This window comes from Xiphophorus maculatus, chromosome 12 (assembly GCF_002775205.1).
Source record: "Xiphophorus maculatus strain JP 163 A chromosome 12, X_maculatus-5.0-male, whole genome shotgun sequence".
NCBI classification, from domain to species: Eukaryota; Metazoa; Chordata; class Actinopteri; order Cyprinodontiformes; family Poeciliidae; genus Xiphophorus; species Xiphophorus maculatus.
The window spans coordinates 28,000,228-28,017,232 of record NC_036454.1 but is presented as its reverse complement, the minus strand read 5'-3'; the positions used below and the strand labels follow the sequence as shown (position 1 = coordinate 28,017,232).

The window sequence follows — 17,005 nt, the reverse complement described above, 5'->3', positions numbered from 1 at the left end:
GAGGTCCAACTTTCCAAATGATGAATGTAGCTCATCTAAAGAAGCATGAGACTCTGTGTCAAATGGGTTTCTGTGAACATTCATCTGCCACAGGTACTTCAACAGTGACTGAACAAGTCTGTATGAACATGTTTTGACGCTCTTTGGAGGCTCTTAATATAGTTACACTTCTAGGAGCTGAAGGGAAGGGAAAGAGGGAGGCGGGGTCGCCAAAGTTCATGAAATAAATAGAGGCTGCACGAGCTTTTAAAATTACCACGAGTCCTGAACTTGGAACGGCGTCTGAACCGAAACTGCAGACTAAAAGCACAAGACTGTTGAGCGAAGTACGTCAACTAAGTCATAAGACACCCTTAGTCAATGGCTGATAGTGTTCCTCGCATTAGCCCAAATCAAAATTAGATCTATCTTGAACAATCTAATAAAAACAACCATATGATGACACTTTCCCTCATTTATGCTTTCCATTTTCTCCTCTGCAATCCCTTCAAGAGAATAACTTCTCCTTTGTTCACAGGGCCTGTGAAAAGAGAATTGAGCTGTAATCGTGGCCTAAAATAAAATTCATCAGAAGAAACTTTTTTTTTCTAGGTCTATGTCCAGTTGAGCAAGCATAGAGAACTCAAATGGCTCTAATGACGTTTTAGGTCAAATATGAACCAATAAAAGCATGAAAACTTATTAAGAGCTCAATTTACTACTTAAGTGGACGGTGTTGTCCTGTCTTATCCAAACATCAGCTAACACTGATATGCTAAAAAAAATAATTGAAAAAAAGCAACCTAAAAAGTTTGCTGTTTAACAATTTGTTTCTAATTTCCCATAAAATGAGACACTTGAGCTTTCTGTGAACAGTGGAGTTGTGGAAAATATTTCCCTTTTTCACATTTTGTCAATTATAGTTGTCTTTAGGGGCAAGTTAACTATAATTGATTTACCCCGAACAATGTTACTTTACTTTACAACTTACAAAGTAAAAAATGTTTTGAAGATAACTAAAGCTCAGTCACATTGGACAGGGGCCTCCATAAAAAAACCCACATTTCTAAATCTTGTCACAGATTCTCACTTGGAATCCTTCTCTGCTCCTCCTTTACTATCCCTTTAATATTCAATATATACAGTACAGACCAAAAGTGTGTCCAAACTTTTGGTCTGTACTGTATGAATATTCTGGAAAAGTGAATTTATTGCAGTAACTCATTTCTTAAGAGAAAAAATGTTTTACACAAAGACTTATATTTTTAAGCCTTTATTTTTGTTAATTATGTTGATTTTCTGCTTACGGTTAATGAAAACATAACATTTGTGATTAATATTTTATTGTCAATCAATATGTTTAATACTTGCTAAAAGGTAAATCCTAATTAAGACCCTAATCTTAATTGGTTGAATGTGGTTGTAGAACTAAAAGTTACACTTCAGGCTCATCTGACCAAGATCTGTTTTTATATGGATTGTGGCAAAGTGGAAATTGGAATTATTATTCAGCAATTACTTTTCTTCTTTTTTAAATAACCCAACCTAAATTTCTCCACAAATTTCTCCCTGACCTGCCTGCTGTGTTATTTGGTTTTCAAGATGCTGTTTGTTCACTCTTGTTCTCTCTACAAAAAGAAACCGGACACCTTTATAAAAAAAAAGTTAATTTGTACTGAGAGAGTACTTTTAATGAGAACCGCTTTTATTTAGGGTAATCAGAGTGAAGAGGGCTGAATATAAACACAACATTTTGAAAACCATTAATTATTTTCTGTTTAATTCACATTCCTGGTGTGGTTTGTGTTGGTCCGTCACAAAATTACAAAAAATAAAAATAAAAAATACATCAAAGTTTGTGGTTGCAATATCACAAAATGTAAAAAAGTTCAAGCACTTCTTTAAGGCACTGCATGTCTGGAACCTCGGCTCGATGTCATCGGGAAAGCAGATCTTTAATGAGATATCATGTCAGTCTGTATGTAAGTCTAGCAGGAAGGAAGAAGGGGAGGCGGTGAGAGTTCACACTTAGCTGCGTCGTTGGTGGTGATCCGTTGAGAAAACGAGAGAGACCACAACCTATGTGCCTATTGTGCAAACTTGAAAAACCACAGAGTGGTAGAAGTTGCTAAAAGAGCAGATAACCTGCACATGGGCTGAAACCGCAGCCCAACACAAACCGAACCTTCAGTCCTTACAAATAAACACTCGTTTTCTCTTCTCACCTAGAGCTCAGAGGAGACGCACGTTCACATCAGAAGCTTCCACACACTTCGATACAAGTATAAAAATATCCCCTCAACTCCATCAACAGACAAAGACTGGATACAGTTTCGTATCGAAATGGAGTGACTAATACTCTGGAAGTCTGTGGCTTAACACTAAAGTGTCCCTTTCTGCTGGGCAGTTCAAAAATACAACACAATGAAAGATAAATGATATCGCAAGCTTATTGAATGCTTGACTATGAAGCTTCCAGCTCACCCCCATCAATACATCTGAATCCCCAGACGCCTGCACTACTTCTCCTCTGACCTGAACATGACACCAGGACAAGAAACACCAGGCAACCATTTAGTTTTGCTTGTCCTCCCGAGGCTGTCTGGGCTTCCAGAAACATTACCCTCACGTTCACTCTAATCCCCAGTGAATGAAATGCAAGGTAGCCTGTATGCAGACAAAAAAGAAAGCCCAGCCAACCAGGTGACTGCGTATCAGTGACGGACCACCGTGGTAGCTGCAGCCATCAAAAACATGGCCGACGTGACGCATCCCTTCTTCCGTCCTGCGCTTAGCCTCGATGGGCGAGATATCGACTTACGTCGAGCGGGTTATACTTCAAGAGTCATTCAACGTGGGGAACAACTGTGCACGGTTCAGTGGCTTTTGGCTGGCACAGACGGAGTGCTGTAGATAACGGCAGCGTTTGGAGCCGCAGGGTATCAGTTGACCCGGACCAATTATTCATAAGGCCTTATTGTGATGGGTGCCGCTCCGATCAAGTCAGACAGAAGCAGTTGAGAGAACAAGAACTGGCAGTGTTGGGTGTCAGAACATAAAATGTAATCCCAAGTAAGTAAAAAAAAAAGAAAAAAGAAAAAAAGATACACCCATAAGTTCTCCAGACAACGTAGGATGGTTGGTGGATAGGAGTTGGAAAACTACAAGTTCCTAAGTGAAGGTTTTAAACAGATAAATTGTGATTGGTAAAATAATGTTCCCAGGCAAGTTCAGACAGAGCTTTTCCAAATCTACACTGGACCCAAACATTTGCTGGAATGAGGGACCACAGCTGCCTACCAATACTTGAGACCCTCTATAAAAAAGCGTATAACTTCCGTTTTTGATAGTTCAAACACCAAACATACCTTGATATGCATTAATACGCACATTGGAAACCATCTTAGTACGAACGTGGAAACCAATATCTACAGCTTTCCTTATTTCCTCTCTTTGTATTTGCAAAAGTCACCCAATCATGCCCAAAAGCATTTCAGCTTTCCAAGCTGGATTTTTGTTTGAATATTTCAGAAATCCAGAATAGACCAATTTGTTTTGTATTATTTGGAGTTATTATATTTAATATATTTATTATATTTAATAGCTGAATTTGCCCATATGACCTCCATATGACCTCCATATGGGCAAAGACCCACAATATCCCCACTGCAACCAAAACAACTGCATGTATTTTATTGAGATATTGTGCAGACATTCACCTTCCACTAGGTAATAACCTGAAACACAGACCCAGGGCAACAATAAAATGATGCAGTGCATATCTATGTTTTAGAATAGTACAGCTAAAGGCAACCCCTAAATTCAATTGAATATCTGTGCAAAGACATGAAAGTTGAAATTCAACGGATACAAAACTCTATTCCTCAAATCTAAGCAGTTTTGCTAATAAAAATGGGTATTAGATATGCAGAACGTGAGGAGATATAGTCACAAAAGGTTGTTCTGCAAACTATTGATTATTCCACTTTTTTTCATTTAAGCACTACTTCTGTTGGCTCATCACATAAAATCCCAGGAAAAATACACCAAAAGCCGAAGCTGTAAGCTGAAAAAATGTGGGAAAAGTTCAGGGCGTATGCAGCCTTTCCCAAAGCGCCAGATGATGAGCATGATCTTCAGTGGCAGAACACAGGTAACATCATTAAGCCACTCCCCGAGAAAGACTATTATGCTCCAGGGCAGAAGACGCTCAACATTTCTGCAAAAACAATCAGAAAGGAGCTGCTGAGAGGAACCTTTGAGGCACGAACCCAACGAGAGCTGACAGAGAAACCTGGCAGAAGCCGTTCACCTTTTAGCTCGGATGAGAAGCTCTGCTCACATCTATTTACAATCAAAATGAGCCGCAAAAAACGCGTACCCCCAAGCAGACACAAAAGCCCCACTTATGTGGAAGCACAACAGTGTGGCAATTATCAGAGAGAGGAGCAATGCTGGATCGGTTACAGTTGTTGAATGTTAATTACAGCGTTTTACGGCGTCGAGGAGATAACGAGTTAGCGCCTGGTGACAGCAGCGACACGTCCTTTAACGAGAGCCGTGGAAATTTATGAAACTTGAGATCAGGAACAATGAGGCGTTGCTGGTTTGTCAGACACTCTGCTGCTCACCCTCCCTTAGTCCTAATGAAGGCGCACGCTCGTTCCTCTCCTTCGTTTCCCCACCTTCGGTCCAAAATGATTGCTATTCATTTAGAATGGGTAAAATAAATCTGTAAATTGGGACGTTATCTTTGGCCAATCTAAACGCTTTCTACCCACCTGCTAACGCCATTATGATTCCCTGTTCACCTCATCTCAAATGTATGAGATAGATTTTCGTTGTGGTTTTTTTTTTTTACCTATGAGGACATATTACAGAAAATTGCAGACGTCCCTATCTGTCTGAAGCGAGGGATCAAGAGCTGGGTAAAATCTGGGAAGCCGTAGCGGTCATTCTGTGAAGCCTGGTTTGAAATTTAGGTTAATGGAACCATTATTAGGGCTCAGCTTTAATGCCCGCCATGCTTAAGAGGATACATACCCTTCATATTTAGAATAATCCCTGGAAAAATCTTAAATTCCTCCCCCCCGCCTTCCTCACTCTAGCTACGCACTTTGAAACAGCAGAGGTCAGAACCTACAGAAAACAGGCCAGATGACTACTAAAAGTGAGGAGTTATAGACTTGCTACAGAGGAGAATAAGAAACATTCTTCTTCTTTTGTACCTAATTCTAACATGGAGTTACTCCTACGACATTTGTGGGAACCTATATTAGCATATATAGCACTTTATACATGGGAAGAAAAGATGGAGCACTGGGATGGTGTTCAGATGTCAATAAAAACAGGTGTTAACCAGCTTAGCAAACATGTTAAGAGCTTGGATAATCCTAGCCTGGATCCAAGCGGGGCTCCTGCTCTGGAATACTAATGCCCATGATGCACGCTAGAATCACACAAAGTTGATTACGGGCTTAGACTAGTCTAGTACAAGTGGAAGGAGGCGCCAAAGCTTAATTTGCAATTAATTACAACCAATACATGTCCCTTTGTCTGCCAGCATAGCCATATATGAATCTATATTTTTCTGTAAAAATTGCTTTATCTGCGTTGGAGTTACGATCCGCCCCCTGAAAAGCACTAAGACTTGTTCTGTAAATTAAACATTAAATATACGGTTCAGTTTTCTCCCAACTGGTCCCCATCTGGATAAAAGGTCTGCTCATCTTAGAAAAAAATAAATAAATAATGTCACACACATGACCTTGTGGTGTTTATCTTTCTCAATACGACAAAAGCCCCTAAAACAGGCTGATCCACGCTTATCCTTGGCTAAGCCTTGGCAGAATATGCCATGTCATTGAGCCCCAGCAATCAACACCGCCATTGTGTGTCCAGGCATCAAGTAAGCAGAGAAGGTCCAGATCGTCTACAGTAGAATGTTAACCTCATATTTCAAACAAGAGAGGATATAATATCTAATACGTCTTTTAGACTCCACATTTTTAAGGATAAAAATGAGTGCTTGCAGAGAAATGTGTGTAGAATTTTTATTTGGACTGTTTGTATTAACATGGTGGTGGCAGAATCACCAGAATCAACAGAGTGAAAAACGTATGTTAAACAAATACATGCATTATCAGCATTTAAAGCATGTTCCCTCATTAAAAATGTAGCTGCAGTGTTATCTTGAAACTTTCATGCATGTCTGAGAAATCCTTTAATCTCCCGTGGCAACCATTCAGCTAGACAAAATCCCGGGGTGGACCTCGAGACGAAACTCATCGTCGGAGCCGAGATTTCCAAGAGTTTGAGCTCCCGCCTCACAGAGCAGAAGTCCCCACTCTGCTAACTGCAGGTGACTAGTGTGGAGGAGCAAACACCGGGTAGAACTGTGCATCTGCTGAGCTCATCATACAAGCTACTTCTCAGAGCAACACACGTAAAAATGTTGTTAACCCTCTATGGCATGGCGTTGCCCTCAGGCAACAAACCACATAGCTGTACCTCACATTGCTCCTTTATTTTATTTTTTGGGGGGCATGATTTTTGACATATTTTTGTCCAAAAAATAGTTCTTTTATGAATATAGTTTTTGTTTGATTTGTATTTCATTTCTCATAATCAGTGTAGACAATCTTGGTGTTCTAGACCAATGTTACCCTGAGGCAACAAACCCAAATCTGGTTCCAGGAGGTGTCAGAGTCCGATTTTATGATTGACATGTAATTAGGGACCACCAAGCTCCCAAAGAATGCAGGAAAATATTTCTTCCCCACAAAAATAAAAAGTCATGCCATAGAGGGTTAAAGGGTTAATAGAGACACAAAGGCCTAATTTCAAGGTGATAAATTAAAAAATCTAATTTGTTTGAAGTCATGTCATATAGATAACATTTTTATGACACATTTTTATGTGCTGGAAATGAGTACATCTGCCCAGACTGCAGATTGTTCCACTGATTTTTTTATTTATTTATTTATTTTAAAAAACAATAAAACTTCTCAAAAAATTACATGACATATTTTGAGTTTTCAATAACGTTCTGTTGGTTAAATTGACCTATTTGACTGAACCAGTAAACATGTCCCTATCTGAACACAACAGACAACACCTACAGCAAAGCTTAAACACACCACAAATCCATATTCAGAACATAGAATGTGCCCCCACACACAAAAAAGTGTCTGCAACTAAAAAGTAAAGAAAAATAAAAAATAAAAAAAGAAGTAAACAAACCAACAACTCCGTCTGAAAGCACTTAAACGGAATTAGAAGTCTTCAACGATCTCAAAACACGCCGCCGCGTCTGTTTGGGCAAAAATAGGCTAAATAAATGCGTCAGTCATTTCTGTTTCACTTAATCAACTGTGAATGCATCACCTCGCCTGCTGCATGCATTCGTACAACTTTACATGCCACCGCATAATCAAATCAGCATCTGGTGTCAGGGTTGCTTGTGGTTCGGGGTGCTCTCATTTGTAAACACCACCTGCCAGTTCTCACTCCTCTTCACTTGCCGGGTGACATTAGTGCGAGCGTGAAATGCGATGTGTTTTGCGCTGAGCAAAGCTCGGCGCCACGTACATCTGAGTCTATCCCTCCCCCCCTCCACCTGGAAAGCAGGCGTGAATAATCTGTGGTCACCTAACTCAGGAGAGGTTGTCATGCATGAGACAGCTGCCAGACAGCTGCAGTAACACATGAAGACCAGATCCTTAAATCCTCCCTGAGTAACACAAAATTATTATTATTATTTTCTTGTGTATTTGATTTTTTTAAACTTCCATGCCAGATTTATTTTCTAAATAACATGTGCTGCCTTGCTACATTTAAAATTTTTTTTTGCATATTTTGTAATCATACAGCTGCAAACTTCAATGTATTATTTTGCTATTTTGCCAGCACAAAAAAAAAACATAGTTTCATTTTTAATAATAGAAATCAGAATAGCATGGCGTGCATTTGAATACAGTCCCATGTACTGTGATATCCCTAAACAAAGTCCAGGGAATTCAATTACCTTCAAAAGTCATTAAACTGGTGAACAGATGCCATGTGTGTGTGGGGGCGTGTGTGTGTGTGTGTGTGTGTAATTTAGTCTGAGAATAAATACAGCTGTTCTGTGAAGGCCTCAAATGTGTGTTAGAGTGGCAAGGGGAAAATTATTGTTGAAAGAAAGCCATAAGAAGAAATGTTTAAAGTTTTCACAAGCTGTGCAGGACATGTGGAAGAATGCGCTCTAGTTTGATGAGATCAAACGCAAACTTTTACAAAAAACCTGTTGGACTTAAGGCCTTCCAGCGGTACACCAACTCTAAACACATGGCAAAAGCTTCTACGGAATGATTTATGGCAGTGGTTCCCAAAGTGTGGGGCACGCCCCCAGTGTCTTTTGCAAAATCTGCAATAGGATTTTTTTTTCAGTCATGTCATGTGATCAACAACCGGATGTTACTACTGGCCGAAAGAACGAGGAAAACGACATGAAATGATAGGAGGTAGACGGCGCGGCATGATTTTTAATTACTCATCGCGTGAATAAACTTATTCATGTGATTTTATTTGTGTTTTTCTTATTCAATGGAAACACCACAATTGCGAAATTGTGTTTTTGTCGACATCAGCAGAATATCAACACTACTGAGCTTAACAGTGAAAGAGAGACTGATGAAAGTGTGTGATGAAATCATTCTGAAGATTTTGAAGAAAAGGACAACCTTAGTGGTTTTAGTGCAGAGGAGGAACATGAAGATGGCAATCAATGACTTCTCCTGGTGGGCGACTGTATTTGTAGAGAGGCACTGTTTGGAAAAAGCGTTTACTCGTATTTGTGTATGCTACCGTGACGCATATTTCTTGCATCTTCTTACAAGAAAAAAAGAAGAAAAAACTGCTTAAATATGTTCTAGTGCAACGTGGACAACTGTGGTGCATAGACAAGTGCAGCCTATGGATTATTTATTTTTTTTTTTTTTATAGTTAGTGGGTGCAGTTTACAGGTGTGCTCAATAGTTTGGAAATTACAGTAATCTTAGTCACCCTGAGCTATTTGGTAAAGAAAAATGTGGGTTTCTACATCTGAAAAACTGCTAGAAACCTACCAAAAAAAACCATTTTTATTTGTAAGAAGTTTTTACTCGCAAACCATTTGTCCCAGGGGTGACTTTACTGTGGCAAAAGGTGGGCAAGTTCAAGTGGTTTTGCGTACCACAATCAAGTCTATACCAATAGCATGAGAAATATAGTTTTAAAGTAAAACATTAAAGCTTAATCAGACAGAAGACATTTAAAATTAGAGTTCTTATTGCTGAGCAATTCTGATCTGACTGATGTATTCCTGGACACGGTCAAAATTGAAACTGACCACCTCATACTTCCATCAGCAACCAAGAGAATGCACATATGATCTGAAAAGCGACACACCAATATTTGCTGCTTAAAATGCGATAACATAAGCCCGTCAGATTAGAATCTGTCAGTTTTCCTTTTGATGAATGTCCACCAGGCGGTGAGCTTTGAGGAAATGAGCAAAAGATAGAGAGAACAAGTGTTGGGGGGGGGAAAGAACACACAATTATAAAAGCTTCATTTCTTCAGAGAACCATAAAGTCTCGTCCCAGAAGGGCAGCTGAGCACAAATCAATTTCTTTGAGTCGATTACAAGCACTGAGGTTCTAACCTTCATTTGTGAGTCTAATACTCTTACAGTTATGTAGAACACATACCAATTAACCAATTCTGCAAGAATAAGAGGGCCATGAACTGACGCGATTATAGAGGCTGGGCCCCCGGGGAGGTTGGGTTATCGGCTCAGGAGCATGGAAAACGAGGGGCACGGAAGCGCCAGCGACCAGGGAGTGGGAATAATAATAATAAAAAAAGACACAGGGAGAGGAGAGATGGGAGCCCAGGAAAAAGTCATTTATTAAGTCTAATACTCTGTGAAATGTTCCCATGGTAATAAGGTAGGAGATTGCGTTAATATCAGAGAACCATGCAGAAAAGGTCACTCGATATCTGCGCCGCCCACCGGGGTCGCGCCAACGGGAGCTGCTCAAACACATCTGATAATGCTCTCAGCGCCGCCGCTCGGCGCCAGAGGTCGAGAGGATGGGAGCTCAGGGAAAGATGTCATTTGTGGAAATTGCACTGATACGCCGCTGTGCTTTGACACTGTTCCTGCTGCAAAAGCTTTTGGCTTTTTTTTCCCCAGCAGACAGCTGTACGACAAGCACGACGCGATCCACGAGCCGCACGCGTACGGCTCCCGAAGCACATGATGCTTTCCACAAAGTCTTTGATTTTATAGTCATTTATCTCTACAAAGACGTGAATACAAGAGGAAAAAAGAAGAAGAAAAAAAAACGCGTCTTGGTTTCGTTTGGTTTATAAAATATCTGTGGGCATATGAGCTCATGAAAGGAAATGCATTAGACACACTCGCCATCTTTCAATAAATCTGATTTTTATTTTCCTTTCGGTTCCAAGGCTGAATAAGCCTCGGCAGATATGCGAGGATCAACACATTGTCATTCACTGCCGAGGTGCACCTTAACCACCGCCCTCGCAGCCACAAGATTTATGGTAATTCCTGATAGCATGTGATAGGATGCTGCCCATAAAACCCATGTGAGGCATGAGTTTCTATGGTAACCCTTCCCTCTATTTGCCAGCCCTGTGAGCATTGGCGTTTTGCTTTTTACCCTACATTGTAGGCGCCATCTATTGAAATGCGGACTGTGGGAATGAGATGCAGATTCGTGGCAAAGCAGAGACACAGATGTTTCCTCATTGCCTTTTAATCTCCTATTCCCATCGCGACTGGCAAGAAACATTCCCCTTTAGAAAGGTAATTGGAGGGGATGAATAATAAACCAAACGAAAACAGGCCGGTGTTTATTGGGAACATTTTAACATTTGGAGTAATCACACTTTATGGCTATTTCGCGGAGACTAAAGCAAGTGCAGCTTTCCTCTGGAAATACTCAACCAATGAGCTTTAACTTGTCTAATCGGGAGGGAACCCATCAGGGTCGGGCAGAGGAGGCTATTACTTTTGTTTGTTAAGGCAGAGCGTCAGGGGAAGGTGACAACAACCTTTTTGTCTGTTGTTGTTTAAAAATATTTCTTTCCTGATGATAATGTGGTTAATAAATGTTTTGCAACACATAAGAAGGAAAAGAGTGAGCACATTTACTTCTCTAAAAGTAAAGGTTCTCTGAGTTGAAGTGAATAGGTGAATTGGGGAATTTTTACTCACCTGCTAAAGCACAACATTTCCGTGTTCAAAATCCTTCCTGCCTGAGGATTGTGAAACTACTCAAATCTTGGCTTCAAGAGATGGAACAATTGAATGCCAGAATAACAAAGACAGCTTCAGGTGTTTGTGAGCATAAAGTTTCTCAAGTAGAATATTGTTCTGTCTTACCACCTACAAACTATCTGGTGGCATCCATTTATCGCTTTACAATATTATATTAATAACTGTTCTCTATGTTGGTCTTGTTTGTAATTACCTGCAGGACTGGTCTATTTTTCTTCCTATGTGCTCAGACTAATGTTTTGACACCTACTTTGCTGCGCTGCAGGGAAGCCCAATAAGTAAAACATGAACTGAATATATGTATTAAATTCCCACAAAAAAAAAAAAAAAACAGTTGCATGACTCAACAATTTCACCTAACTTAGTTCCTAAGTAAGTTAGTAATTAGCAGACACCTGGTGGAACTCTGCGTCTGCTGAGCTTCATAAAGTTGCAAAAACATTGTTGAAGGATTAATAGAGGTGAAATGATGTTGTGATGACTTCCTGTAGGCAGTTTGAGAAAGAGCAAGAGTTTTTAAAGCAACAAGAGGCCCAATTTCAAGGTAAATTAAAACAAATTTAAGTCATATTTTATATATATATAGTATTTTTTTAACAACTTACTTAATTGCGCTATAAAATGGCACTACGTGTCTGGAAAACACATAATAATTGCCCCTTGAAAAAGCACATATGGACATAATAAATCCATGTGCAATGTTTAAATTAAAACACTTATCCTTTAATCCAGGGGTGGGCACTCCTGGTCCTCGAGGGCCGGTGTCCTGCAACTTTTAGATGCATCTCTACTTCAACACACCTGAGTCAAATAATGAGGTCGTTAACAGGACTCTGGAGAACTTGACTGCACTTAGGAGGAGATTCAGCTGTTGGATTCAGGTGTGTTGGACCAGGGAGACATCTAAGAGTTGCAGGACACCGGCCCTCGAGGACCAGGAGTGCCCACCCCTGCTTTAATCATTTGACACAACTGAGCTTAATCATAATGCCCTAATGTTCAAAAATGTTTTCTTTTATTTTATTTTATGACATATTGAACATTGCTCCTGTGTGTAGGAGTGGCCAGCTGGAGGTGTCCATTTTATCCACCACATGCTAACAAGATGCGGAGATGAAGTAGACTGGGGCTTCAGTCATGCGTGGTAGTAAAAATTGATTTGATGACTAAGAGCCTTTATAATGCAGCACAGAGGAGATCTAAATCCAGTAGCACATGTCTGTAATTTAATATGTGTTCACCGAGATCCTTTACATCATCTCTGCTGTCTAATTGCCTGGCTTCCATATGTTTCGCACACAAGCAATTAAACCGCCATGAACTCGACCTCCAGCTTGGCGAATGCAAGTTTGAGATAATGACTTCATTACACGTCGTCTGGCCCACAGTGTTAGAAGTGAATGCAATTCCTTCATCTCCCAGACATCAACCTCCGTTTTCAGGAGATCCTCTGTGTATTTGTTGACAACGCCGAGACAAATGTGGATATTTCAGCGCCGTGTGATATCAGACACCCAGCTATTTGCATGAAAAGCCTGTTCCCCTCTCTCCCCAGAGAGCTTTATTATGGGAGGATATTTCAAACGCCATCAAATGCGCCAAACATTTACTTTGATAACTCCATCAGATGGCTCCCCGGGTTTTAATGGCGGCAATCTGAGAGTGCCGAGGCACACGCCTAAAGCGCAGACAATGGCGGCGGGGAGAAACACGAGGACGCGCTAATAAAATCCCTTTAAAGAAAAAGAAAAAAAAAAAGTTTTGAAATAATGTACCTTGAGGACCAGAGAGTGCCAGCCTATTTAGCTGTGTGTGCCTTGTTCTGGCTCCTGCGCTGGCAAGAGATTTGAAACGCAGCGAGTGTTGTGGGTCAACATGACAATGCGGGAGAAAGACAACCCGGGGCCTCCATCAATCCTCTCAGCCGCAACCTACCACCCACACGCAGCAAACTGCTCCCCACGGCAACTTTCAGGCTGGATTATGACAGCGCCGGCAACGTTCTCGCACTGCGCCGGGAAACATAATAAAACCGGGAAATCTATTAAATGACCAAGTGCTTGCCAGAACGAGGGAGAAGATTTGAGAAAATGGGGAAAAAACAAAGTGCAGGACTAATTAGCCAATTAATTTGTAATTAAGCCAATGCAGCCTAATGGCGTGTGCTGGAATTGGTAATAGCTCCACCAGACAGAGGAGCCCATTAAACTAACTGTAGGCTGCCGAATGTAACAGACGGACTCAAAACATAGTCTGGGAAAGGCCCAACGGTTGGATGTTACGATTACAGCTGCCATCTACAATTTTAGTCATACCAAACACACACACACGCACGCCCCCGCACACACACCCCTGCACGCACACACACGCTTAAGTATATTGTTCTTTGAGCTTTAGCATGTTGACTGCAAATGTGAGAGAAGTCTCCCCCTCCAGATACAAAATTCAACAAAGCATTTCATTAAGATTTTCATTATCAGCCATGGCAGAGTTTGCTAATAAATGCTAATTATATTCAAACTAATATTTAATCACTAACATTTTTTTTCCAGTCAGCTCAGTCTGAGGAAATACTAATTTTACTCAGTGCATGCACGCTGCCGTTCATGAATGTCAGCACTGGAAACAACTAGAAATAAAAGAGGAAATGCAGAATGGTGTGCAGAGATGCTTTTTTTTAAAAAAAAAAAAAATTATGAACAATATTAGCTTTGACTAACTTCCCACCCTAATGAGATTCTCTTGGAGGGCTATTTTGGTATAATTAATAATGCAAACGGAATAAATAACAGCATAAATATTCATCAGTGCATTTACTCTGTGGTGAACACAGAGGACTCTTTAAAGATGAAGAGGGAAACTGAGCCTTGCGGTAGTGCTGCTAAATATATTAGTTAAATGTATTGAATGTGCTTGAAATGCCCACTCATTCTCTCAGTACATATCACCTCACTCTATTGTTTGCTATTCATATTGTACCTTGGAACTATTTCTCCCCCCCCCCCAACTAAGACGGTAAGGAGAAGGAAAGCAGCTAAACTCTTCATAATGTGCTACATACATAAAGAAGAAAATATATCTGGGCATAAGGACCATCAACGCTCGTCAATTGATGCCTGAAACAGGTTACTGGACTTTAGCCGTGGGTAGTTTTCTCAGGTTCAAAAAGACTCCTGTTCGCTACACCTTGAGGCATTGACCGATGCTTCCAGCGTGGGCTGGGTAATAGAAAACAACTGATGTGTGTTACGTGTGAATGAATTGATCCATAGAGTGTGTTACAGCTGTCAGGGGAGTACACATCTCAGTCCCCCAGGGATGTTTGTTCTAGGATGTAGGAAAGGAGGCTCAAAGCAACTGATGAACCTGACTATAACATAACAGTGCAACTCACAGAGAGAGAGGAAAATGCTTTAGGGCAAGGGTCTCAAACTCCAGGCCTCGAGGGCTGCTGTCCTGCAGTTTTTAGATGTGCCACACGTACAAAACACTGGAATGAAATGGCTTAATTACCTCCTTCTTGTGTAGATCAGTTCTCCAGAGCCTTGCTAATGACCCAATTATTCTATTCAGGTGTGGTGCAGCGGAGGCACATCTAAAAGTTGCAGGAAAACGGCCCTCGAGGACTGGAGTTTGACACCCCTGCCCTAAAGCATTTTTGCAGGGAATGCAAGCAGAACTCTTATGGGACGTTTTTGTCAGCTTTCTTAAGACTCTCCTGTACTTCTGCCGAACAGTCGACGTAGTCATGTTTGCGAGACGTTTTGTGTTCATACACATTTTTCCTCCTTTCCTCCCTTTCTCAGTGTAGGTCATACCACACATAGAAAGAGTGTCACACCCTTAAGCATGCTGTGGACGACTTGACAATTTCATCATGGAGTTTTTTGCCATTTGACAAAATTTGTAGGTATTTTGTGAAGAATCATACAAATGTACGCAATTTCTCACCACGTCTAAGAAAACACTCCTCAAACTTATTCATGTCACCTGCAGACATGAAGGCGACCAGACAGTGGGAGTGGACTAGTTGAAGCAAAATATCAACATCACTGTTCAACAATACAACAAGAAACTTCTGACCAATCACACAACACTTCACAGTTCTGTCCGAAATAGTTCAACACCGGTCAGGTGTCGAAAAGAAGAGGAGAATGCCTCACTGCCAACAAGAAGAGGCAACTTTCATCACGCTACAACACCAAACAACTGATTTCACCGTTTAGGAAGAAGTACAGAAGAGTCTTTAACAAAGCATCAAGCACGTTCCCAGTACAGGCTGAAATTTGTCAGGGATGCTGTTTGTTGCAAATTCAGTTTGCGGTGCTCCTAGATAAAATTGCAAGATGAAGCTGCAGAGAGTTGGCGGTCTAGTTCAGAGTTTCACTTCTGGTCCTTGCAGATGACATAGTTCTGTTAGCGTCTGCAAACACAGAAGTGGCTTACAGCAGAGCGTCAATCAGCCAAGATGAGAGTCAGTTCTTCTGAGGTCATAAAGCTCCAACTGGGTCTGCACTGAATCTTTGCCTCAAGTATTGTGATATCTTGATCCTGATGATGGCAGAATGAAGCAGAGGACATACGAATGGGTGTGTTGTGGCGAAGAAAGAGCTGATCAAAAGGCACAGGTCTCAATTTCCTGGTTCTTCTGCCTTCCAGCACTGATCTATTACCCAATTATTATTAGATTGGGATCATAACAAAAAACAAATACAATATCCTGGATATAAGATATCCAATAACAGTGTACTAGGAGCAGCTGATGAGCACTTTTATGGCGAGGAGTCTTTGAGATATCTCTACTAGTAACTAGTAATACTAGTAATATCTAGTAACTACTACTACCTTCAACACTGGGCATCTTTTGTATATCTAAATCAGATTGAACAGTTCTTTATTTTTTAGCCCCAAAATATAAAATAAAATTAAAACTTTTACTTTCTGTCCCAAATTTAGTCATACCAAAGAAATTTGAGAGACAGAACTGGATATCCCATAAGATCAATCTTTCAACCATATATGGAGATCTAAAGACATCTTTATGTAAATATGTGTTCTCCTTTCATTTCATGTTGCTTCTTAATGGCAGTGACATCTTTCCTGTCTTTAACTTATAATTCCCTTGGGAAGATAGCTAAACTTTGAATGAGTGGAAGAATATTGGCTAGACGAAGGAATCTAGCCATGTTTGCAGCATACCTTGGATCAAATAAACATGTTAATAAAGAAGTGAAAATAAACTAATATACAGTACAGACCAAAAGTTTGGACACACCTTTTAATTCAATGAGTTTCCTTTATTTTCATGACTATTGACATTGTAGATTCACACTGAAGGCATCAAAACTATGAATAACACATGTGGAAATATGCACTAAACAAAAAAGTGCAAAACAACTGAAAATACCCCTTATATTCTAGTTTCTTCAAAGTAGCCACCTTTTGCTGTGATTACTGCTTTGCACACACTCTGCATTTTCTTGATGAGCTTCAAGAGGTCGTCACCTGAAATGGTTTTCACTTCATAGGTCAACCTGCCCTGTCAGGTTAATAAGTGGGATTTCTTGCCTTATAAATAGTCATGAAAATAAAGAAAACCCATTGAATTAGAAAGGTGTGTCCAAACTTTTGGTTTGTACTGTATATCCTCAACGAGGCAATTTTCTCTGTTTATTTCAATGCAACAAGTTGCCTCAT

At 40.4% G+C, this 17,005-nt stretch overlaps 1 protein-coding gene across 6 annotated transcripts in view; it reads right to left on the bottom strand.

Moving 5' to 3' along the window:
- fbrsl1 (fibrosin like 1) overlaps window positions 1–17,005 on the bottom strand; it is a 356,926-nt gene that overhangs the window by 146,329 nt on the left and 193,592 nt on the right. The gene's annotated exons all lie outside the window — the stretch shown is intronic.